This window comes from Taurulus bubalis (genome assembly GCF_910589615.1).
Source record: "Taurulus bubalis genome assembly, chromosome: 1".
In the NCBI taxonomy this organism is placed as follows: domain Eukaryota; kingdom Metazoa; phylum Chordata; class Actinopteri; order Perciformes; family Cottidae; genus Taurulus; species Taurulus bubalis.
In genome coordinates this window covers 39972177-39999234 of record NC_136589.1, presented here as the reverse complement: position 1 = coordinate 39999234, position 27058 = coordinate 39972177, and the positions used below count along the sequence as shown (strand labels likewise).

At 45.8% G+C, this 27058-nt stretch overlaps 1 protein-coding gene across 1 annotated transcript in view; it reads left to right on the top strand.

Annotated features, from left to right (window-relative positions):
• The window catches only part of cadm3 (cell adhesion molecule 3), a gene marked incomplete at its 3' end in the record, with an annotated part of 83121 nt that overhangs the window by 2479 nt on the left and 53584 nt on the right, over positions 1 to 27058 (top strand). The window lies entirely within an intron of this gene.

Below are 27058 nucleotides of genomic sequence, written 5' to 3'. Positions count from 1 at the left end.
ACACACACACACACACACACACACACACACACACACACACACACTACAGGTCCTTGCCAGAGTAGCTCACTTTGCCCCCTTTGGCTTCCTCCTCTTTCCTCGCTCCGTGGCGTCTCCAGTCACAAAAGCATGGCACACGCGCTCTCGTGCACTAGCATTCTTTTTTTTCATGTTGACCTGCTCCATCATCTCACGCTGCGCTTTTACAAAATCTGTTTTTGATGAGCGTTAATCTCGTGCTCTCAAACAGCAACACCAGAGCATCGCTGAACACAAGCAGCAGAGAACACATTGGCACTCGTCATGGCTGGAGCTCAACATTCGATGAGCTGGGTGCAGCTGAAAGCGGATGGCAAGAGGGGATTTGATGAGAGAAGCACTTTGTAATGATATCATCCCTGCTGTGAGCACTGTGAGCAGGAATACACTGTCCAATGTGCTTTTTTTCCAATTACATAACACTCAAGTGACCGGCTGCCGGTAATACAGGCTTTAGAGGGCAAATCGTGCCGACTGAGAAGAGGCGCATCACGGTTGTTCCTGAAATCCATCAGAAATTGATTGACTCAGGTAGAATCCTGTCGGTTTCCTCATTACTGTAAGGATTTAATTGCGGCGAGTGTTTGGCAAAGAACCCCGAAGACGACGACGCAGGCAAAGGAGGCTTCTAATAGACGTCTCCCTGATTTGCATTCGCAATATACATCCTCAGAAACTTGTGCTCACCCACACAGTTTCTCGAAATCTGGATCCATCCACGAGCGCACACGCATTGGAGATATGCACGCTCACGTAACACATTTACTGTGCTTCCACTTCGTTTATCCACTCAGCTGTTTTTGTTGTACTTTCTGTTGAATTATGCATGCTTGTGTTCCTGCAAGTTAGAGTATGAAATGTGGGGAAGTTGTCAGCGTGAGCTCACAGTGGTCAGCGCAGTAAAAAAAGCGAGAAACAATCGGGCTGTGCCAAGAAGCCGGGATGAGGTCACCGCTACGCAAAATGCAAATGCAGGGTTGGGGGCCCCGCCGAGGCCCCTGGAAGCCGTTGAAGATGAGAAATGCTCAAACAATCTCCGGATTGGGGGCGCTGATGATGAAATACCAATCTCTCGTCAGAGCGCTGACCCCGGCCGTGGAGCTCGTCATTGAAACCTCGGTGCGGCAGTTCCTTATTTGGGTCCGGAAAAACGATTTTTGGCTGGCGTTCAGACTCGCGTCACATTTGATTAAGGTGTGCTAGCGGGAGGCCCGACCATGCATGACCAATTCCTGCTTTGGTTTCACCTAAGAGCTGTTTTACATTATCATGTCAGTCAAGGAGAGTAATTATGCCCGGGACGCCTGACAGTGTTTAGGGGATGAGAAAACACGTCAAAGTGTGCAATTGAGAGCAAAATGGAAGCAGCGTCGACTTAATAGAGTTTCACTGCGCTGTGCATGTTGGAAACCGCCAAGTTGTAGTCATAATGAAGCACTAATATGAACTACACTGGACCAAAACTACGAACATTTGAATTACATGGATACAGGATCTTCACTGTCCTTTAGTTTCCACACGTGTGAGTACTATCAGAGGAACAGACGTGAGCTGCAGAGCACCGGTCCATCACTCACATCTGCTCCCGGTCCGTCTAACGGCTGTTAAGTAGAAGATGGAGTAGGGCGGGGTGGGTAATGCCGTCATAATGTAGATCTCCGTGCTAAGAGGCCCCCGGAACAGAAGGGTCTACTTAGCATAAATAATTCAATGTTTTGTATCAGAGAGGGAAGAAAAAAAAACCGATTAGCTCAGCAAATCAATGTGGGAGCAGATGAGCAATCAGAGAGCAGGACTGCCCGTCCCTCCTGCACTCTGAGTCCAGGGTGAATGAAAAGGCATGCAGACTGTTTGTCCCCTTCCATCAGTCAAAGACGAGTTATTGTGGTTGATTATCACGCAGCATCCAACAGGCTTGCATGCCCGCGACGCGCTTACATTCCCGCCCCGATTCCCAGACTCCCAGCTCTCCCACTTCCTCTGACCCATCTTCATTTAATGCACGTCAACGTCAGGGGAAGGTGACTGCCTGGATATATATATATATATATATATATATATATATATATATATATATATATATATATATATATATATATATATATATATATATATATATCTGTGACCGGGCCTTCCTTAGAGCGAGCGAACGAATCGGGGGAGACACTAATTGCGCGCCGTTTGACATATCCATTTCCACAGCTGGATGTGCAGCCATGCGCCGCGGCTGGAAAGAGCCTCTCGGAAGGGCACAGATTAGCCATGCATTTGGCCGGCCGTGCCCTGGTTCTGTACAGCTGACCCAGTTACCTCGATGCTGCTGCTGTGTGGTGTGTGTGTGTGTGTGTGTGTGTGTGTGTGTGTGTGTGTGAAGGGTGCTTTTAGCAGACAGTGTGAAGGGCAGCGCTCTGCGGCCTCCCATCAGCCACCTGGAACCTCAACTCCACTGCAGCCTGAACTCAGACCCCAGGACAATCTCTGCCTCCACGACAAGAAAACATGTAATAGTTTATTTACCTCGGCGGGTTTGGAACAAGTGAATGAAGCGCGGGGCCTCCAGCTGAGGCCAATAATGAATGAGGATTAAAGGACCGGAGCGGCGTGGACCAATCGTTTGCGCGGCCAGATTTACAGGCGGGAGGCTCCGCATGCGCCTGCTCTCTGCCAGCGGTTCACTTTTACCCTGCCACAAAATGGGCTCCTCCCCCTGGACCGGCTCTTTCTCCGCTGGCTCGATGCCCACTTCCTGTGTGTGCCGCTGTTGTTTGCTGTTGACTTCCTGTGTGCCAAGATGGGAGAACACTTTGCTAACACACAGTGTGGCTAACACACAATAGCAGTAGGCGGCTTGGATGGGAGGCCTCTGCCTGTTAACAAGGCCGACTGATAAGCAGTGACTCATTAACAAGCCGAGGTACACAGAGCCGCGGAGGAATTACCGCCTAGCCACTGTGACATTAATAAGAGGTCTAAGCTATTTTTTTCTCCATTTGGCTCCGCTGGCACCAGGCTAAACCAGTGCATGGTTTTTCAATCTCGACCCTGGCTATTTACTGGCTCCGGCGCTTTTTCCATTTGTCTCAGCCACCGGTTACCTCGTCTGAGGGGCAGATCGGTGCATGTGGGGGTGTGGCGGTGGGGGTGCACTTAATGACATCTGCTGCTTCAACGGAAAGCTAGACCGTTTCATTAGTTTTCTGCAGATTCATTCATAAACATCTGGGGAGGAGCCCAATTCATTATCCTCGTGCCAATTCATTAGCAATATGTTTTGTTTTGTTTTTTTTAAAAGACAACGCATATCCTATGCTATTCAATCAATGAGACTGATGATGACTTTGACACTATAGATCCAATTAGGCGTCTACAATCCCTGTAGAAGCAACTGTCTCCTCGAATCTGGAATCCAAAGCCATACGACGTGCATTGTCTTGCCTGTTTATTCGTCTCTGATCCTCTAAGTGTTTTGTCGTCCAGATCAGTTTTGTGATTATAAATCGGATCCTGATTGGCTGGCGTTAGTTTGCAACAGATTCTCATCTGGCTGGAAACCAATTATTTCTCCTGTTCATCATGCCGATTAATTAAGGCGCTGTGGCTGATTGATTAAACTCCCAGCAAAGATCCAACCATGAGCACCGGAGCCCTGGGGAGGATTTGCATCACACATTATGCACATTGCTCTGTCTTCATGTTATCTTCATATAGCGCCTCAGACACGGCGAAAAACATTACACATGCGAAACGACACGAGCAGAGAAACAACGCACAAGTGTTGATAAGTAATTTGCGGCTACATTAAGCCAAATTAAAATGCTGTGGCATCATCGGTTCTTAAAGGCATCAAGAGGGCCCAAACAAGAGTCCATTAGACCTCATCAATCTGAGGCAGATCTCATCCACCCAGATCCACTCGGGCAAAGTGAGATTACACCAAAACAGATCAATCTCACCTGCCGGCGTCGTAATAACCGCAAATGTCATTTAGAAAACCGAAAGGTGTGAAGTGCTCTTGAGATTCCCCGCAAAGCGTCAACACACTCGGCTTCCTCTCAGGTGCTCTTGGAAGACGAGCGTCGCTCTACGGCAACCCGGAGTGGGGCGTCGGCTTTAAGCCACCGCTCCACAAAGACGACGCCGCTTAAACAAACCTCGCCACAAAAATACACCAGCCTCGGAATAAATGAATTCACTTCATTTCTACAACAACAAGAGGCCTTGTTATTGCGCCGCTCGCTCAACTGGCTTTTCCTTTGATCAGGTCCCACGCTCTCTGCTCCCCTACCCCTCCATCTTTTCTCCCATTACCTGCCGGAATTCTCCCGACTGGTGTTTTAATTGATTGCTGCAGGGGGTGGGAATCACCCATCATGTCATTGACGCACGGCTGGTCGGACCGAGGGCTTCCCGGAAAGTGTGTATCTGGGTGTCGGAGCGAGCGTGAAACTCCCAACCGTAATGGCGTGCCGGAAGACGCGGAGCGCGCGGCCGTAAAGCGGCAGCGTTGGTATTGATCGAGTCTGAGTGCCGAGGGTATCCCCCTGAGCGCAGGAGCTCCTCCAATGAAAGAGCAGAGGTTGGCTCTTGTTTATTGCCTGTTTTTGATGATGCCATCACTGCGGCTGGTGGTAGAGGAGGGGGAGGGGATGTTGTTGCTGATACCACAGCCATAAAGCCTTTTTAATTCACCTGTGTGCTCCCGTGGGGATTCTCTCCAATAGCCTGGTTTCTACTGAGGATATCAATGTCCATTCAGTGGATGGTGAGTCAAATCAACCTCTAACATAGTACTGTCACATACACATATTCTGTTTTCGCTCTGTGTCAGCAGACCTGACACACGCTGTCATGTCACTTCCCCTCCCTCGCTCTATAATATCGCTATACAAGGCTGTTTTATGGAAATAATAACATTTTTAGCTCTGCAGCGGCCACAGTCTGAAGCCGAATTTGGCACCTCTGCTGTACCAGCTGATCTGATGTCAGAGTGAATCAGCAGCCAGACGGACAGACCCGAGTTCCTCGAGGCCGCGTCCTGTCTTGGCAAAGTTTTTGATGGTTTTAGCTTCGACTGACTGATTAGCGGCGAGGCCGAGCTTTGCAGCGGATCAAATCGAATGCGAAGTTTATTCTCAGAGATGATTATTGTACTGAAGGGGTTTTGAATATTGTTTCCGATGCGCAGCATATAACTGTCACAGTTGCGAGTTCGTTGTAGCACGGAGACACTTGGATGGTGTCGTTGTTTAAGTAACACAGCTGCTGCTCAGTGGAGTTTATTTATGCTGCCACGGCACTGCTGCACTCCTAATGCCTCCCATTGCCATCGCACCACCACTGCTTAATAGATGCTCATAGCGGCCATATACATCCGCTACTAAAAGACAGTCTTTATTGCGCCCTTTGAGTTTTACACAGTGTACCTGGCGTTTCATCATCATTGTAATTGGATCAAACCTGTCACACCCCATGCAAAGGCGGGAGGAAGTGGTTCCGCAGGTTGCATTGTCAACATAACAAGGGTGACGGGTGCAGGATCATTAGACCTGACGCTGTACAGCCCGGGTTTACTTCTCATCCGAGCGGTAAAGGTCGTCTTTTATGAGCCTTTTCCTGGAAGGCAACAAAAAAAAGAAATGATGACGTGTGGGTTTTCTGTTCTTTCTGTAAATGCTACAAAAGAGGCGAGGTGGCGATAACTGGCGGAGATGGGCCGCGGTGCTGTCGGTGTCTTTGGAGAAGCCGAACTTTGGAGTGAGTTTTGGACTTTTCTGCAGCGTCCGCAAGATGTGGATGCACACTGCGCGGACGGAGTTTACTCCTGACTGAGGGTCCATCCTCCTTTGATGCTCTCCAGATCGAAATGTGCAGTTCCACCCGCTGTATTCAAAGTGGTACCCACGCAGACGTCACATTTTATTGTCCATATATTTGAATGAATATGCTAAAAGGCGTAAATGAGGTCAGACTGCTGAATGATCAGACAGAAAGTGGAGTAAATAGCGTGTTATCTGTCTTCCACTCAACCCTTGCATCACATTTTACTCTTTCTTTCTTTTCCCAGAGCTTTTGTGCGTTTGCTTGATTATGTTTCTCCGTCGATGCCGGGGCACAGATGGGTTCTCATCTAACACAATCATTATCTCCATTGTTTGAATACCTTCACTTTGGGCCTGGTGAACACAGTGATTGCATCCTACTGTAGGTTTTGATTTCCCATTCATGAGATCTGCTTACCAACGTTTCTTTCCTTAAATGGAGGAATTTCATTCCAACAAAGTCGTCTATTGATGAAGACAAGAATGAGCTTCCTCCTTTTCCAGTGAGAATTGGTGCATATTGATGTATTGACTTCCTTTTTTAAGCATTAAAAAAAAAGGTCAGGCAATCAATCAAGCGATGCAAGTGGAGGCTTCGACCTCAGCGGACGGTTGCAGGCCTTGGCTTTCATTCGGCATCTGGCCCTTGACACTGATCGCGGTATGATGAGCACATGATGAGTGGCGGTGGCTTTTTGGGCGACGAGGCCATCGCCGCGCGACGTAAACCCAGCGCTGCTGCGCCGGTTGAAGACAAAGGCGCCAAATAGGCATCTCTAATCTCCCTGCTGAATGAATCCGAAACAAAGAGAGGAGGAACGCAGACATAGAGGCTTGGACACACATAGGATAAGCTGATTACCCGGGGAAGGAGGGAGGGCGAGGGAGACAGAGGGAGGAAGACAGAGGCATGCACGTGAGCGAGAGGAATCCATACAGTAAGAGGAGGAGGGGGTATAGCCAGGGGAGGGGAGCGAGCGCACTCTAATGATGGGGTGCACAGACCGGAGAGAGGATGAAAAGAAAGAGCGCAGGGAGCGAGGGAGGGGAGAAAACACACAAGAGAATAAGAAGAGGTGAACGTTTAAAAGGGACGAGCCGTGGAGCGTTACATGCGATAGGAAAATGAAGGGAATGCCTATTTGCCTGTGATATCCTCAGAAGGCAACATGATCGAAAACAGGACATTATGCAAATGGGGGGCGGCTACGGCAATGTAATCGCTACCTGAGCGACTTCATCTGCTCGGCTCACTCGCCGCTATATATACAAACGGAATTACACCCAATCCAGGTGTACGTGCTAAATATACAGCTAATTAAAATTAATGAGATTTACTTAGAAAAGAATATGCTCCTTCCCTAAGCTGCTTATCCCTGCATAAGAATCTACTCCACACATTGACACACACAAACACACACACAGACACACACACACACACACACACATCTCTCTACCTTTGTGTGAGTACTCAAAGTACACACGCGCGCACGCACCTTGTTGTGATTCAGTCTCCTTCACTTCACTTTCTCACACCGTGCTAGGTAGACTGTTGAGAATCCTTGTTGTACACACACACACACACACACACACACACACACACACACACACGATCAGTCTATCTGTCTTTCTGTCAGCCAGCTTCCTTTTCAAGCAGACATAGCACGCCGCTTGTTCAATGAACACGCACGTTCTTGACTCCCTGACTGTGTGTTTGCACACACACACACACACACACACACACACACACACACACACACACACACACACACACACACACACACACGCATGCATGCATGCATGCATATAATAGACCATCATTCACAGGGATTCTCAGAGATGCACACACACCAGCGTGTAAACATGATAACACACTCACAGAAACAATCTAAGAAAAAAACAACAACACATATGTACATATTTATGCATGAAGACACTTACACAAAAGCATATTCAAAAGGAGCTTTGAATGCCTTCTCGTCTTTACTTAAACAAAAATACCCCTGTGAGGCAAGCTGTTGACTTCCAGGCGAAAACATTGTGTGTGTGTGTGTGTGTGCGCCTAGCTATCTGTGTGTACGCATAACTATGTGTGTTTAGCAGGCCAGCCAATGCATTCATATATTCCCCCACTCAGCGTACCACTTCTGTAAATACACAGTGTAGGCATTTGATATGCAACATCTTCCAAACTGCTTACAGGCAGTTTTATTTTATTTTTATTTTTCCGCCATAAGGTGGTGTCCAACCAGCGACGCTCCGTTTCCTATAGCGAGTAAACTGCTGAGTAATTAAACAGTTCTTCAAGGCCTCTCTGTTGGAGGAGCAGAGGGGGGCGGAGTTTGTGGGGGTAGGGAGGAATTAATCACACACTTTATTAACAGACTTAGGTTTCGGTGAAACGCTGCACCACTTGGCACCCGACCAACTTATGTCTCATCCGACCCCGTGTACAGGCTAACTAGCACGTACAGTAGCCTACACTCACGACTACTACACACACACTCACACACGCACACACTCTCCATTCCTCTCCTTCTGTCGCTGCTTCATTTCTCAGCCCGGTGAGTACTTCAATGTCATTATGACTTTTGCTATCAAAGAGCGAGCAGCGGGGATGGATTGAGGAGTGCAGGCCAGACCTCCCCGTTTTTTTTTTATTCCTTTTCTTTTTTCAACACGCTGAGAGTGCCGCAGCATGTCGAGCGCTATTGTGTTTGTTGCTGCTTCGCTCCAGCAAATGGACAGGCCTTTTATTTTTCTTCTTCTTACAGGACAGATTTATTGACACGGCTCCTGCTGCGAGGCTCGACCGGCCCACGTGGTCTCGTTTCTGAATGGAAGGCCCCCACCTCTCCCCCAACTCCCCTCTCTCTCTCTCCCTCGGGCTGCGTGTCAATGAAGATGACTCCATATCTACCGGCAAATTCCTGCCATTCACGTAATGCATCGACAGACGGCACAAGTGAACAATATAATTGAGTTAATGAGCTACATGCCCTTATCTGCCGTTCATTCATATAGTGGCCCGAGGCGTGACGACTATCAGCCTCTTACACGGGCTACTGTATGTTTGAAGAGTCCCTTGAAGGGAGAATTTGATAATGCAGTCAAACTTCCTCCAGGCGAACTGTTTTGATGTGTGAAGCAAAGAAAAAGGAGTTTATCCCCTGCGTTTCTGTTTTTTCTCCTTCTCCTCCTTCTTGTTCTCTTATTCGACAATGCATATTTAAATATTATTGTGATTTATTTATCGCGGCTCGGTGTTCGGCTTCACTGAGCTATTTTCAGGTTGACGTCTTCACTGGCAGGAGGGAGGCGAGGCGCGTGTAGACTCGTACAAGAGGCGGTGTCACGCCCGAGTTTGTGACAGCGCTCGGCGGCGTGCTGGGGAGAGCGTCTTTCTGTTGTTGTTTGAAGGGCTCTGTGACATTTTCTGGTTATTTCCCCCTCGGGGGTGCTGAAAGAAGCAACGCTGGCCTGGTTTCATCAACCTCCCGGTAGAATGTACCGAGGTTCTGTTAGAAAAGGACGAGGAGAAAGAAGAAGGACAAAAGGGTCAGTTGCCGGTGGCAAGATGGCCACACGCTGACATTTCTTTGGATTATTGTGTGTTACGCCTCGGTGGAGCAAACATGAAAACCATGAAAACCTGGCCGTGACCTGCCCCAATGTGTTGAAGGAAAATCCTATTTTAGGAGTTCAACAGATCCAGGCTCTGCAGGATCGAAGAAATCTGAACATTTACATTCAAAAGTATCATTCATTTTGTTGAACAGGGAACTTTGCAATCTAGGACATTTGATTGGCAAAGGGTCTGACTACATGGGTTGGAGGCAGGTCAAGTATTTGGGTCATAGTCTATAAGCAAGTCAAAGTCAAGCCGCCAATCTTCATAAGCAGGATGTAAATGAATGAAGTCTCACTTTCTTTTATTAGAGTTGTGCTCATAGTATCTGATGTCTGACACAAAAGTGACCTGTGCAGTTCATGGGCTTCATAAGAAGATATTCAAGCTGGGTCACGATGCACAACCTGCCGGCCACTGGAACATTTAGTCAATTCATCCATCTGTCCAACAACAGAAAATGAGTCGGCTTGATTATTGAGTAATGGTTTAAGTCCCTTTACAAAAATGATGACATTTTTTTTTTTTACAGCTTCTCATTTGTGAAGATTTGTTGCTCAAAAAAAATGTTTTACTTGCATGATAGTAAACTAGAGGCCTTTGGGTTTTGGATGTTTTGTTGGAACAAACACCATCTTTTTTTGGTGCCATTGAGAATAATCCTTGGTTGCTGTCGTCATAAATTCTTTACCGTTGAGACTTGAATGTTTTTGCAAGTCAAGTCTCACGGCCGTCCAGTCCACAGACTGTATAGAAGAAGTCGACGTAGTCACCATGATGAAGCCCATTGGTTTGTTGACTGCCAAACCAAAAATTGAATCCGACATTTGAGTGGTCGCCATCTTGGTACAACCGGACTCTGATTTGACTCTAAATAGGACAACACGTTACCGAATGAACATCATGTTGTATTGAAGAAGACTTTAAACTAGCGATTCAGGCCATGAACTCGTTTTCCGAGGTAATAAATTCAGTGAGAAGTAGAGTAATTTCCCCATAGACCTCAATACAATCGGGCTACGTTTTGCAACCAAAGGAGTCGCCCCCTGACGGCCAATAGAAACCATGCACGTTTAAGGTAAATTTGCGTTGGCTTCCCTTTTAGACCCTCAGCACAGTCACTAAAACATCACACGTGTGAGCCCCACTGTCGCCATGTGTCCTGTCAATGTGTCCGTGGCCGAGGAACTGGACTCCACTACCTGCTCCGACATTGTCCTTGGCTCTGTTTTAAAACATTTTTATTTAGAGCATCAGCTAAATGGCTGACATGTTAAGATGTGCAGTAATTCCATGTTGGAAAAATCCAATCATTTTTCACTGGCTGGTTTCAGATTAACTCCAGCCAGCATGTCATAAATTGACTGGCACATATTCCCCCGAACAATAGCAGTCTGTAACAGCTTATGCAGACACAGCTAGCATGCTACCGTTGTGGAGGAGGAGTGACGGTCTCTTTGCTTAATTGTCCCTCTGACTCGTCCAATTTGGTTCATCTTGGATAAACTACTGCTATCAAATTTCCTGTCAGAGTTGAATCACTTAAGTCCCTCCAATCGACCGACGTTGCTCTGTTCAAAGATGAAAACCGAAAGCTTCACCTGAATGACATTCTATCATTTTAAAAGAAGAAACACCTGATAAAGGAGCATTATGTGTGGTAGTGCGACACTACCACACATTTAAATCAGCAATTTATTGTATACGTCGGGTCACACCGGGATGGCAATAGAATGAATAACGTTTTAACTATTCATAAATACACCATCTAATATTCTCATTAGCTCCTCTCTGTGTATATATGAACACACGCTGAGACGTGCAAACACTCACACACAAATACCCGATTAACAAAGCTACAGTGGCTTATGTACTCTATTTGAAAAGCACCTCTCCGTAGGGAGGAGGAGGAAAGAAAAAAAAACACCATGCTTTTATTTGACAAACATCATGCGCATTATTCCTCCTCCTTTGAAAACACTCTGGAACGGGACCTTTAAAGCTCCTCTTGGATACTACTGTACTGAGATAAATATTAATAATTTACAGTGCCAGACGTGATAGACAGCACGATAACATAACTATTTATACGGCAGTTTCAAAGTAAAGTCACAAATCCTCTTCACTGTCAGAAAAGCAAATCCATTAAAAACAAGAAATAGAACGGTGATGCAACACCTGCCATTTGTCGGATGATTTGTCCCAAAGCGGCATGTTGACTGCATACTTTTTGGCCCGAGGGGGAATCCCTAACCACGACAGCGTCTGTGCAGAGATCTACCCAAAGAGAGACACGGGGATGCATCCGATTTCATGCAAGATGTGAGTCGTTAAACCAACGGAGGATGTCAGCCTTTTGGGTCTTTGCTTACCGAGATGACAGTCATTCCGATCCAAGAAAGGGTGAACATCCAAAGTTCACTGTTTCACCTGTCGGGTGGCACCTGTCAGCCAGAGGCTTCAGCTCAGTTCCAAATAGCACGTTTCCTTTGGTTAAACAGACACAATTGACATCTAGTAATCTTTTTTATTTATCTTTACACTCCTACTCTTAGCACTTGTGATGGAGAACTTCTTTTATCATCTCTCAAGTTATGACACACGCAACGATGCCTTGTTGTCGGTTTGTCTTGCCGGTTGTCTTCTATATTGTTCCACTTGTCGTCTGTAAAAGCCAGAGTTCAGAATTTAAAACAGGAAGTCTAGTGGAGTTGCCGTCCATTTACAGCACCACCATATGTATGAATAAGAGTAATAGACAGTGATTTCTCAAAATTCATGACTGTAACGATTATTTTTTTGCTGACCTTAAAAGCCCACACATAATACTGGATGTGATAAAGAACTCAATTTACAAGGATAGGGTTTTGTGCTCGAGCTTTTGTGGGACATATCCACTTTCATAGAAATCAGATTTCCCTGACAGAGCAAGACGGAGAGGCAATCGTTTTGATAAGTGCCTTTTTTTAATGTTCTTGCCATTGTGCCGGGTTAACATTAACCCTCTGGAGTCGGGGGTCTTTTTCTTGATTTTACATAATTTCTTAAATTCACTTTTTAAAGTCACTTGCATATGACAGATACCCATGTGTTTTACATCTAAAATTGCAGAACAATCTCAGCTATCTATATAAGGCAAAAGTGTAAATAGAAAATATCTGAAATCTGAAAATCTGAATCTCGATTTTAGAATTTCTTCAGATTTATTGTGAAAACATAACTTTACTCAGAAGGTCCAACTGTTTTGGTGATGGAAATTAGTTTAGCAATGGTCTTAGGTTCACAAAAGCAGTGGAATATATTAATAAAATGGTAGATACATGTAAATAAATGTCTAAAACCAAATTTTTTATTAGCGTTTTTTGAGTAGAGATGTGGTCTGTCACACCCTTCACAAATGATAAAATGGGACTGAAAAATGACTTCATACTGCAGATAAAGCTTCATGGGGTGTGTGCAAGTGAAAAAAAGACCATTACAACAGTTTTTTTCAAATAAAATATGTATTTTACATAAAAATTAAAATGCCAAAAATGTACACAATATACACGTCAGAAAAAAAAATGGAAAGCAGTTTCTGTCCCTGCACTTCCATGGTGTGACTTTTCGCACACCTTTGTTCCTGCAATGCTCACAATTCCTGCGACCCGTTGTTGCCTTCATTTTGGGGCAGGCTGCAGCAGAGATGACCTCAGGCATATGACCTGCAGGTGTCGGGGCAGGAGCGGTGCGGAGCGGCTTTCCACAGAGCTCAGCAGTCAGCTGCTCCAGGAAACCTCTGTGCGTCATGGGTTTTGTTTGCTGGGCCAGACAGAGTTCCTTGTGGAGAATGAAGCTGTTGGTGGTGGCAATGTCCAGAAAATGATAACAAAGTGTTCTGTACCAGCGCATCGTCTTGTGTTGTGCAGAGTAGTACTGGATGAGCTGGTCTGACAGATCAACTCCACCCATGTGCTCGTTGTACTCTGCAACTGGTGTGGGACAGGGGACTGGTGCTCTTTTCCAGGAGCCATCTTGCTGCTTCACCCTCCTCTTCACAGTTCTCCCGGAGTATGCAGAGTGAATTGTTGAGCAGACCGATACTTCCTTCGTGTCCATCCACTTCACAAAGACAATGGGGCCATCACGGATCAATCTCATGGAGCCTCTTGCTGACTTCTTTGTGAGGGCGTTCACATCGGTACGAGGGCATTCCTTCCGGTACTCCCTGTACGTCCCACAGGCAGCAAATTTACATGCCTGTAGAGCCCTGAAGAGCTTGGGGCTGGAATAGAAATTGTCCATGTATATGTGGTAGCCTGTGCCGAGGTAGCCGGCTTGCACAAGGGACACCACAGCGTCATAGGACAGGCCATGACCGGAAGAGATTTGGCTTTTGCCGGTGTAAATTGCAAAGTCCACTGTGTAGCCATTTCTAGAGTCAGCCAAGGCAAACCTCCCCACTTTGTGGGTTTGTCCTTCATGTACTGCGTCATCCCATTTTTAGCCTTGGAGGCGACCATTCTTTCATCCACAGCCAGGTCTCTGTAGGGATGGTAAAAGGCCTTACAGGCAGTCTTGATGGTGTCCATCAGGGGTTTCAGTCTGAAGAGTTTGTCATGGTCAGCCGTGCCCTTTTTACGGTCATTGTGGACGTCCTCATCAGGGTCGCTGAGATGAAGATGCCACGATATGGTCCTGTATCTTTCGCGTGTCATGGCCTGAGCTGGAAACCGCACGGCAAAAATGTGATTCTGCCTCCAGTAATCTAGAATACTCTCCAGCTTTACCATGCCGATGTAAAGAAGCAACCCAATGTACTAGTCTGTCCAGCTATATTTTCTCCCTTTTGCCTTTTGTTTAGCAGCCTGCTTGTTAGTGTTTGCACACAGTGTCTTTACAGTTTTTTCAGTGAAGAACAATTTGAACAGTTCAATAGGTGTTGCATTGGCGCTGAGCTGTGGACCTGGTGTCCGGGCTGGCTGGAACCTGGAGACAGGGGGAGCAGTGTCCGTGTCTTTATCCGTCCTCCAGGACAGCGTAGGTGCTGGTCGCTGTGGTGGAGCTTGGGGAGCACGCGGCGCCGTCTTTCTCGGCCCGGCTGGTGGCTGTGGTCGTCGGAGAGCACGCGGCCTCTTTGCTGGCCAAGCTGGTGGGGATGGAGTGGCTGGCGTTGTGGCCAGCGGACTGGGAGGCCGTAGTAGTTGGGGAATACACGACCTCTTTGCTGGCGGGGATGGAGTGGCTGGCGTTGTGGCCAGCGGACTCGGAAGTCGTAGTAGTCGGGGAATACACGACCTCTTTGCTGGCTGTTGTGGCAGAGCCTGACTCTGAGGCTGCAGCTGTGACTCTTCTCTGTAAAATAAATAAATGAATACTAGTCAGTTGAAAGAAAGATGACGGTGGTCGTAACGTTTGAGCAGCAGCATGCACGGTGTGCTCTTTGAAAACAGTACTAACACTGGTCGAAAGACGACGTAACGTTTGAGCAACGTAGCGCTCTGTAAACATTACTCTACGTGCCGAAGTTGCTACGCTAACGGCAAGCTAACGGCAAACTAACGTTAGTTACAGTCTCACAAACACGTAATGGAGATCCAACACGACTACTCGTACTAAGTTCACTGAAAGAAAGTTAACGGTGACCGTGCAAAGGTTGATTACGTACCGTTCAGTATTACAGACAAGTAAACAGCATCAACACGGACTAGCAAGGCTGCGTGCTAACGATGCGACGCTAACGGCAAACTAATGTTATTTACAGTCTTACAAACACATAATGGAGATCCAACACGACTACTCGTACCATGATCACTGAAAGAAAGACGACGTAACGTTTGAGCAGCGTGATGTGCACCGCGGTGTGCTCTGTAAACATTACTCTACGTGCCGAAGTTGCTAAGCTAACGGCAAGCTAACGGCAAACTGTGGGCGTTGTGTTTTTCCTGAGCGCTCATTGGTTCGTTTGACGGACATGAATCGGCAAATCATGGTAAAGGATTATGTGTGATGCAACACAGAAATGCTCTTTTCTTGCTGTGTGAACTTCCTGTGATCTCGCGGACACAAGGCAGAGGAAGCTGAAGTTTAACTAAATCTTCGAGACGTGGAACCATATTTCTGTGCAGAATTATCGTGACTGAGTGAATATTTTCAAAACAGCTGTATCGTATAACGCGCGTGCGCTGAAAGACCTCGAAGGGTTAAGGTTAGCATCAAGTTTAATTACGACAAGACATCACAGTTTAAATCTGCAACGGATCTGTGATTTTATTCTATCCATATAGGCAACAAACAGAGAACCCCCCCTTGTAATCAGGACATGGTCATTATAGATGAGAGCTGGCTATGTCTGTAAACATCCACATCTGAGCTGAAATCATTAACCCCACCAACCTTCCACCAATCTTCTTCATCAGAAATGAACTCAGCACATTCTGGGGAGAATGAAACGTGTACGAGCCGATCAAAGGCAGAGGAGGACGAAGAAAGATTCAAACTACTTTAAATAACAGGCCGAGCAACTGCCAACGGCTGATTGAGGTCACTTGGAGCACTTTTTCCAACATTTCCCAAAAAACCTTATGGCTAGTGTGCCATTGGTTTAGGCTAAACATGCTTCGGTGGCCTGAATGCTAGCAACAGCATGCTAACAAGCTCAATGACACAACGCTTAACATGTTGATGTTTAGGCCAAATGTTCACCGTGTTCACCATTTGAGATTAGCAAAAAGTCAACAAACCAAAGTGTCGGACCACCTTCAGGGAACATGGACGTTGGTACCAAATCAGTCTGGACCACAACAGATGTGCTTTAACCGCGTAAATACAAATCGAGGAAATATGAAGCGGATTCTCTGAATGCCAGCGACGCAAATACAATGATCACAACACAAAGAACACTAATAACTGCAGAAAAATTAAATAAAAGTGAAACCATCACAGCAACATCTCCTCCTTTCCCACTTCGCTCCGCTCCCTCAGCTGTGTTGTAGTCAGCCTGTCAATCACAGGAGGCCCCGCCCCCGAGCCAATAGACAGTTGACAAATTACCATTTGGAGCGGAACCCGGCTATAAATGCGATTGGGTTGGATTTGAGTCTGCTCTCCCGGCTTTGGATTTTGAATAGAATAGAGTCTGTCCTCTTCTTTTTATTTATTTACGTTCTTCTCTTTTTTTCTTCTTCTTCAGAGAGCAAGATTAGATAGAGGAAGGGAGGGGAGGAGACACAAACAGAGGGAGAGAAGCAGAGTCAGAGGGGAATAAGAAATACAGAGCATCCACGGGTCTTTAAAATTGCAAAAGCCTTAAAATAAATCTAAATTTAAGGCCTTGAAAGGGGTGAAAATGTATGAAACGTCCGCATTAGAGGTCTTATTTTTCCCACCGCTCTGCCAAGTTTCTTTGTCCTGCATTTCTCTTCTTTCAGACGGAGCCGGCCGAGGTTAGCGGTACAACAGGCGGTGTAATGTTTTATTCATAATTTCTGCTTTAATAAACCAAATTGGACTTCATGTTCCTTAACAAATAATTTCATGTTATCCTTTTTGCTACACCGGCCATTTATAATTTAAATTAGCTCGCTCTGAATCACAAATAAGTTGCGTGTGGCAGTTTTACGGCGTTCCCTTTGCCGCATTCTAAGATCTGTAAACTCTCGCCACATTTTGACAATAAAGTAATTACCGTGAACAAATGACAACATTACCAGAAAAGATTGTCGGCCTCCGAGGGCCGCGGCGTCCCATCAAGTCAGATTTCGCAGTAAATCTGCAGGATTGCCATCAACACAAAGAGATGATGATACACGTTCATGTATTATTGATCCAGATTTTTAGCGACGCGCGTCCTCGCCGATCCATCGTTCTCGCATATTTTCACATTTGTTTTTGTCTGTGTTGTAATTTATTATGTTTTTAATGTACACGACACATCTATTCCCGTCTGTCGGTCCTGGGGGATGGAATCCTTCCTCTTTTCCTGAGCTTTCTTTTCTTTCTTTTCTTTATTCCACCGTTGAAGTTTTGTGAAGGTTCAAGGACACGAGGCAAATTAGTCATTTGTGATATTGGGCTGTACAAAAAAAAATAACTTGACTGGACTTGCAGACGTAATTCGTTTCGATTTATCTCGTAGCGTTTTGTTGTTTGACGCATATATATATATTCAACAACTCTATTGTCCATTCCACATTTTGGCCGACTGAGTGGGACGCGACCGCAGAAGTGGTTCCTAGTGCTCTGTCAGGTGTTTATAGTTCCGTCTGTCGGGGAACAGATGGTGCCATGGGCCGTGCAAGATGCAGTCGTGAAACTTGACAAGTGTGTGAGTTCGAAGATGGCCGCGGTTCGAGTAAGAGTGCGGAAGCAGCGGGAGGGGCTTGAACGTGGCCCGCCCGCTTCGCGCCCCTGGTCCAATTTGGCGTCGTGGCTGGTGTGAACCCATCGGTGAATCTTTTATTCGATTTTCTTTCCCTCTTCTCTCTCTTGGGTTTCCTTTTTCAGGGTACCTTCTTCTATTTCCAACAACGGTATTCATGTTCCGTTTTCTTGTTATTGTTCAGATTTTATTTCGGCCCTAACTGGTGCCAACTTCAACAGTGAGATCTACATGTTTTGTATCTGTACATTTGCATTTAGATTTACTTGTTTGGCGGATGCTTTTGTCCAAAGCAACGTACAAATGAGGTACGCAGCAGTCCATCCAGTACCACACGTTCCTCCTGACACCGGCGCACCAAGTAAGACATAAATGCACGAGAAATGAGAAAGAGAGAGAAAATATTTGAAACTTTCGACTCTTATTTTTCTTTTTTTTGTATTTGTTGACACCGATAAAGCAATTTCAGGTCCCGACGTGTCGCGACGGCCATTTGTCTTCATTTGTCTTCCTTTTTATTCCCTCCATGAGTGATCGACTAATCAGAACGTAATTGATGGATTAATAAGAATGAAAACAAAGGTTAGTTGCAGCCCTACATGTGTCACATTTAGACTAAACAAGACAACATTTCATTCCAGCCGCTCCCGAGTGGCAGCAGGAGATTCATTTGCTCGTTAGCGAGGCTCATTAGCCGCAGAGTCACGCAACGCCATAATCTCCGGTAATGTAGGCGCTGTAATGGCGCTAATCTTTGCCCTCCTCGGACCTGCTTTTCCTGATGAGTCGCCAGGTCGGGGCGCACTTTCTCCGGTTGTCCCTTCCTTGCACTCGTAGTTTGATTAATGTGCAGTTCCCGCAGGAACATTTCCTGCTCCTGACATCACGTTGGCTAATTAGGACAAATGTGGAAGGTCTCAATCGTGTGTGTGCTCGTCTTTGCTGAAGCATCTGTGTTTTAGAACTGATGACACGTGCGCTTTTATGTTCAAATATTGCCCATAACTTCAAAAAAAATTAAATTATTCTTTGTGAAACCTGCAGAGCCTGCGGAGGCAGAGACAGAGAGAGAGAGAGAGAGAGAGAGAGAGAGAGAGAGAGAGAGAGAGAGAGCTGGTGCGACTGAGGTCTGGGTTATTTCAGGATGGTTGTCTTGCAGTCTAATGTGGTTTGGCACTCGTGTGTCTCGTCAGGAGGAGATAGATGGTTGGATCTGCCTTGAGTGGCTGGCTGCTTTCTGAACGGACGCGTTGTAGTTCTTCTGGTGGGCTGATTGCTATTTTCAAGACTTCTCTCTCCTATTTTTCTTCCTCATTCTGTCCTCCGTGTCACCCTTTGTCTCATCTTCCCTGCTTCCCTTCATTTCACTGTTTGTCTTTTCTCATCTTTGTTTTCCTCCTTCTTCGTTTCTCTCCCAATTTCTTTTATTTCTGGCCTCTCCGTGTCCTCTTTTTTTTTACTCTGTCTTTGTCTTTTTGAAGCTCTCGTCCCTCTTTTCCTTTTTTTCTTTCCCTCCTCTTTGTTTCTTCTTTTCTTCCCCAACCCTTGGTATGATCCTTTCCTGCTTCCTTTCTTACATTCCCACTTCCTCCTCACTTCCCTTTCTCCTTTCAACTCTTCCTTCCTTCCTTTCTGTTTTTTCTAAGTCACCCTATTTATTTCTATATTCCTTTCTCTCCGCCCTCTTCTCTTCTTATATATCTTTCCTCCTTCTACATTCTATATTTATTTCTCTTCCCCTCCCTTCACTTTAAAGTCCCTTTCTCTGTTTCCCTCTCATCTTCTCCTTCCCTCTTCCGAGCTCTCTGCTTTCCTGTCCTCCCCTTCCGCTTTTCTTTTCGTCTTTTCGCCTTTATCCACATCTCTCTCCCATCCCACCTCCTTCGCTGCTCTCCCTCTGTTTTTGTGCTCGCTTTTTTAGCATACTCTGCAGGGAACACTCCTGCGATGCCAATTATATTGACTGAAGAAAAGGAGAAAGAGAAAGGGGCGGAGGGAGGGAAGGGTTGGAAGGCCTGTGCGCATGCACACACAAAAACCCGCACAACTACACACATTCATGCCGATGGAGGCAGCGAAAAAGAGGGGTAAGAGGCTTGAGAGTACAGGAGGAGGAGGAGGAAGAGGGGGATGATGAAAGAGGGGGAGAGGTGGGAGGAAGAGGAGACGAAAGAGAAGAAGAGGGGGATGATGAAAGAGGGGGAGAGCTGGAAGGAAGAGGACAGAGAGGAATTGGAGGAGAGCGAATCTGTCTGTGAGTGTAATAGTCTCCCGCTGTCGAACCCGAGGGAATTCACCGACTGCAGAGGGGAAGAGAGAGAGATAGAGAGAGACAGATTGAGGGGGAGAGAGGGGAGAAGCCGATAGAGAGATACAGAGTCGGAGAGAGAGAGAGAGAGGCGAGCCGAGGGAGCCGAAACAGAGGCGGCAAGGGAAGAAAGATGACTTCAGTCGTTTCCTCTCGGAGCTCAGCTTGTAGGGCTCTACTCCAGCAAATGTGGCTTGTGACATTAAATAAGATTCAGCGTCATGACTGAGTGTATGAATGGAGCGCATAAGTATATCAAAGTAATGTGCTGCAGCACCGCGGCTCAGCCCAGAGAAGTACTTGTAGTCGTGTCTGTGTGCTGCATGTTTACACTGCACTTAGGAATAGTGTCACTTGTGTGTGAAAAGGGTCAGTTTGCACCAAATTACCCCCAAAGAAAGAAAAAAAAACACACGACCTGACTCGCCTCTGGGATGTGGATGTGCCGATGTGGAGTGATGCTTTTATTTGCTGTGGCTTTGAAATATCAGTCATCATCACAATAGAGGTGAATGGGATTTAGATGTTGGTGCTCACAGCTTTGAAAAACACTTTAAAAAAATCTTCTTTTTGGAGTCCCCATCACTCTGCTTCTCAGTGAAACTACTTGATTCCAAAGAATTTATCTTTTTTTTTACCACAACAAACAGAATTCGTTCACTTTAATAGAACGGAGGTGACAGCAGAAGTCTCACGGTGTCACAGCGCCTGCATGGGCAAAAAAGACAACTATGGGGATGGAACCAAATGCAGGTAGACACGGGGAGCAGAAGGATAATAAACGGGGATTTTTATTAAATAGATGTCCAAAACAAAACCTGCACGCCAGGTGAGAACAAAAGTAGGAAGTGAACATTTCAAGGGACCAAAAATGGGCAAAAACAACACAAAACAGGTTCAGGTAAATCAGACGTGTGCACGAGGGATACGAACCGACACAGACAGGAGAACAAAGGGTTTGAATATGCCGTGGAGTTGTAGGTAATTAAACCCAGGTGGATTTATTTTGGGGCTGGGCAGACAATTACAGTGGCGGGAAAAACGTACAAAGGAAGGGGAAGTGACCCGAAATGAGAGGAGAAGTGAGAAACATGAACATTAAACAAGGAACTACTGAAATGCAAAAGTAAAGAAACTTAGGGCACAGGAGGAGACATGAAGAGCGAAACTGCTGCAAAGAAAAAAGAAAAGGAGTAAAGACCACAAAGACAGGAAGTGAAACAAACAAGGGACGCAAGAAACAGAGAACTTCAAAATAAGACAGGAAACTAAACTAAAACCAAAACCAAAACCAAAACCAAGACCGTGACACACAGACTGATGTCAAAACTGGGCTAATAAAACCACAACCATCAGCACGGTTAGAGTAAAGATTCATTTCCCAACTTTTTCAAAATGAAAAGTAATCTTTGCAAATTTGGGAGCTGGAATAAAACAGTTCTTTCAGCAGGTGTCTCCCGTGTGTTAACAGTCAGAGGACAAATGGTGTCATCCCGCTGACATGGGCGTCACAAACAGCACATCTTCTTGTTGGTTTGGAGAAGTTATTGCTGCATTTAGGTGCAGTAACACCTGTCGTGAGTTTAATAGAGAAGATGACAGTCAGTGTATGCTTGTGAGTGACTAATTCAATTAGTGCGGAAACCTGTTTCCTTAGCAGGCAAAAGAGTTGACGAGTGTGAGACTAAAACATATGCTGCAGCTTTACTGTCACCATTTAAAATATATATATATATATACAGATAGATGGCGCTTGGCAACCGCTGTCATTAACCCACTGGGGTCCGTATGAAGTTATTCCTCAGTCCCATTTGATCTCAGTCCCACTCTCATTTTGGTGAAAGTAGTTACACACAACACAACGAAAATACAAAATTTGGTATTAGACATTTATTTACATGTGTCTACAATTTTATTCATATATTCCACTGCTTTTGTGGACCTAAGACCTTTGGTAAACCAATGTCCATCACCAAAACAGTTCGTCCACCAGTAAAGTTATGTTTTCACAAGAGATATGAAAAATTTCAAAAATCGAGCTTCAAGTTTTCAGCTTTAGGGCCATTTTATCACTTTACACTTGTGCCTCAGGACAATGGTGCCTAATTATACAGAGAGCTGAGATTGTTCTGCACATTTTGATATACAACACATGAGTATGTATCTAAGTGCCAAAAAAGGTGAATTTAAGAAATGATGTAAAATCGAGAAAATGACCTCAGACCCCAGAGGGTTTTAAAACGCCAAATGAGGGACTTTCTTTGGGGAGAATGGCGTTCCTCCCTCCAGTAGAAACACAGAGCATCTATGACGGTGAGCACTGAAGCTGCTCCGAAGGTTTTTGGTGGAAGAAAAGTCATTTTATGTTGTTCCTTTCGCCACCAGTTTCTAAATACTCAGCAAGCGATGGTGCACAGCGAGCCGGCCATTACGGCGAAATGAGCCTCGACAGGCGTCTCGAATCGCCCCGAAGGGGTTCGTCCCGCCGTGATGACCTACTCGCCGAACATTATCCCGCTTATTACACGGCTACTTACTGAAGATATCGCTAATATGACACAAATTATTGACTTAAAAAAATATTTTATCCATTTGAAAATGTGTTTATTGCTTCCTCTGAAAAAAAAAAAAAAAAGATAGTCCTCTCGCTGTGTACAGAGATCAGAACTGCAGAATATATATATATATATATATATATATATATATATATATATATATATATATATATATATATATATATATATACAAATTAGTCCGTTCTGTCATCGTTCCTGACAGTTTTAGGTTGGCTCACATTAGTTCTTCAAAAACACACATCTGCGCAGTCTGATGTACATCCATCATGCATCAGTGCTTGGCGCGCACAAAAAGATGTAGTGGAGGGGGTTTGGTGTTTACTTGGCTTTTTAGCTTGACATACACCTTTTTATGATATGAATTTACAGAGCGCATTAAGGACTGGATGATAAACAGGTATTTGCCTTTTTTTATACCAGATCTCGCAGGATGAGGGTTACTCCACGTCCACACCTGCAGCAAAAAAAAAAGAGTCAGTCTCGAGCATTGATTCCTTCTGTTTTGTGTTGTCAGAAATCATTTTCCTTAAGAGCCTGGTTCTGCGGCCGACCTCTGGATCAGAGCGATGTGTCAACTGGTCCGAGGGAGCTAATCACAGTCCTATGGTGAGGACACAGCGTTTAGTGCTCCGTAATGGGTGCGTTTCAGAGGCTTTTACACCATGTCGAGGAAACCATTTCCACGGAAATACCGAGCAGTGACGAATCGAGACATTGTTTGAATAAATTACAGTTAGTGGGTATCAAATGGAGGTCAGTCACATTAAGTCTTTTGAGTGATTAAAGTGGGATTTTTTTCTGAAAGCACATGTGTTTACATAAGTGGGGCTTTGTCTCATGATGGACAAGTCCATTCTTTACCCACCCATTACTACATTTACTGTAACATAACTACCGTGCGTTATCCTCGGCCTGATGTGTATTTATAGTGTGTGAGAGAGAGAGAGCGCTGTACACCGCTGTGCTCGCATTTTAAAAATCATTAGGGTCCTGGGGTCGTTGATGGAGCTTCCAGGAGGTTTCTAGTCAACTCGTAAATGGTTTCATTTCCCGATCATGTGCTGATCGCAATGAGCCACGCTTAAAAACAAACGAAAACAAACGAAAACTAAAACTAAAAAGACGCTGCCACAACCTCCAAGTTTCAGCCACTTTGTAAATAAATCCAAGTCCGACGATGCCGTGCCCTTACGGCTCGTCTCATCGTGTCAAGTAGGTCACCAGATGGTCACGCGGGCCCCCGCCGATTCTCCGACGTTGGCCGCCATGACAGTTAGGACCAAGCGGAGGGGCCCCAATCGGCCAATTAGCCCACGAGGGGCCGGAGAGTCCGGAGCCGCCACGCCACTCAGCGGGCACGCAGATAAAAACAATAAAAACTGTCGTGCCTCTATTGTTTCACTGTCTGTGACCGCGCTGCCATTGTTGGAAGCGGCGAGGCCCCGGGCCCCTCCTCCTCTTCCTCGTATTCTTCGTCTTGCATTGCCCCTCGCTTTGCTCTTCCATTGATCTACGTTGTCTTGATTGGGAGCGACAAACAGTGGGGGCCGTCTGAAAGGTTGCCTTCGTTAGTGGCCGTTCGTTTGTTACAAGATATACAGACGCATTCCTGCAGACATGTGGGGGTGACGAGGGGGGGGGGGGGGGGGGGGGTTATGTGGCCACACGCACACACACACACACACACAGACACATACACACTCGCTCATACACTGGAGAACACTCGCACACATATTCTCAAAGTGGTCCCTGGAGAAAAGAGGCAAGCTTGGATTCGAGGAAGAGAGCATTCCAAAACACTGACAAGTGGAAAGGCATCCTGGACACACACACACACACACACACACACACACACACACACACATACACAGATATATACTCACTGCACTCCAATCTTTGGTCCGCATTAAGATTTCTCCTCTCAGCCCTGCTTTGTCTTCCTGTGCTATTTCCAGGGAGACGCACAAACACGCACACGCACGCACACACGCACACGCACGCATACACACACTTCCAAAAAAACCTCTCTTCGTCCTTTCATGCCACGTTGCTGAGCAGTCAGAGACACAGAGAGGAGAAGAAGAAAGGAGGTCTGCCTGTAACAAAACATCCAGTCTCATGTAACGCCGCGACAATTACACGATGAGAAGAGAGAGCGCGTTCATTTGCGGTTTCAAGTGGAGGCAGCCAGGCAGGAGAGTTGACATGAAAGCAGGAGACGCTGAGTTACAGCACAGCACCTGCGGGTATTCGCAGATTGTAGTACGACGATCGGGACGGGCTTTTTTTAATCGCGCGGGGAAAACAACGGGACGTCTTGAAAGGCACGTTTTGTGAAATGTATTTCAAATGGATTCCTGATCAAATCTGCGCTGACAGCAGTCACGAAGAGAGAGAGGAGAGAGAGAGAGATGAATCAAACTAGTTGACGTCACATTCAAAAGCGTGAAGGGGTTCACCATTTACGAATGGTCACCCTAAAAAAGATATAAAAAAAGCCTGTGATCATAACTTCTAACCTCCTCCTGGCTGCAACCTGCCTGATCTGTTTCGTAGTCTCGAGGTGATGAATCGTACGAATGGGGATAAAGGAGCACACTTTTCTACAGTCTCTCTTCAAAGGCTGGATGGGAGAAGTTGTTTGAAGAATGGAAAAAAAAAAAACACAAAGCAAAAAGGCTGTGTGTTTTTTAACCCTCCGGTTTCTGTGTAGGCTTCAATCATGCCGTGTAGTAAATGACCTCTAACTGAACAGCTTTCTATTTTCTCATAGTTCCTTTAATTAAGCCGCTGCATCCGGTCCCTCACTACAGGAGAAGCTGGGATCCGGCCATGACTTTCATTTCCGGGTGTGTGTGTGCCGACAGCGCTCACTCTTCTCGTTCCAGATGCTCGTCTTGGACGTTGGACTGTTTGTGTGTTTGTTGACCAAAGTGGTCCATTAGCCACCAGTTCTAAAAGCCCCGCCTTCAGGTTTGTGCCACAGGATGACTGAAGTGTGTGTGTGTGCATGTGTGTGTGTGTGCTGACGGACGACGAGGGCGACTCCATCTCTTAGGTCAGGCTTCGGGTCAACTTGGTTGCCCTGGTAACCCTGTTCTGGCTGGGTTGCTTGGCAACAATCCTCCTTTGTTCCAAATGATTTAATTTGAAGCATATTTTCCCTCGTCACCCTTGGTTCACTGGCTCACCCTTCTCTCCCTCTTTCGCTCCCTCGTTCTCTTCCCTTCCCTCACTATCCCTCCTTCATCCTCCTCGGGACTCTTCCTCTCTTTTTTTTCTAATCTTGGCTCTTCCGCGGGCATAGAGCCCTATCCTTCTGGTGTATAAGTCTCTGCTGTTATCGGAAGGTTTTACGACTGGGTGTGTGTGTGTGTGTGTGTGTGTGTGTGTGTGTGTGTGTGTGCGTGTGTGTGTGTGTGTGTGCATGCTATAAAGCTGTAGAGGTGCAGAGTGTGTAACCTCCTTCAACGTACAATATGTCACTTCTGTTGTGTGTTTTCAATCAGATATACAGCTGACCTGCATGGTTTAAAACAATATCAAAGCATCTATAATTTTATATTCGGCAACACCTTCTATGACATCCATGTCTATTCGGCATCATGAACATACGCTCTATGCACTTTAACCCGCTTAATCAATGCCACGCAATGTGAAAAAAACATAATTAAATCTATGCAAATACAACACACACAATGTTAAATTAATTATTCCTTATGACTTCACTCAAACAAGGACCACTTGAAGTAATTTACAATCGTAATGCCTGATTGCATAATTATGACACATTATATAATATAACTCAATATAAAATCAGCACATGCAAATCATGCAAAAATAAATGTCAGTGAGGGACCAGCAATTATCAAGTATTGCAATAATTGACCATGTAAGTCATTATAAAGTGTTTTACAATGTGAACAAGGTGAATGTCCGTCATCCCTCATGAATGGAAGTAAACGGAGGCCAGGTGGTTTAACTATAGAACTGCATCAAAACATCCGTTTGCAAAAGTAGTGAGTATTCGACCGGATGAACGGGACTTAGATTCTACTCCACAAGTTGTGTGAGAGTTCGTAAACGGATGTTTTGATGTAGTTCAGCTTTTTCTTTGTTTTTCTGAATCTCCGTTCACAGAAAAAAGAAAATCCCAGGCACCACGTGGCTGAGTGATCCTTGGGATTCTGTGGGCTGTGGGCGAAGCGCTCCTTTAAATGGAGCTGCTGCAACATCCTCCGACCTTCGGGGAAGCCGAAGGTCTGGATACTGGAACCTGTCTGCGGGGATCAGCCACGAGAGCATTAGTGAGGGCGAGCGCTCCACCGA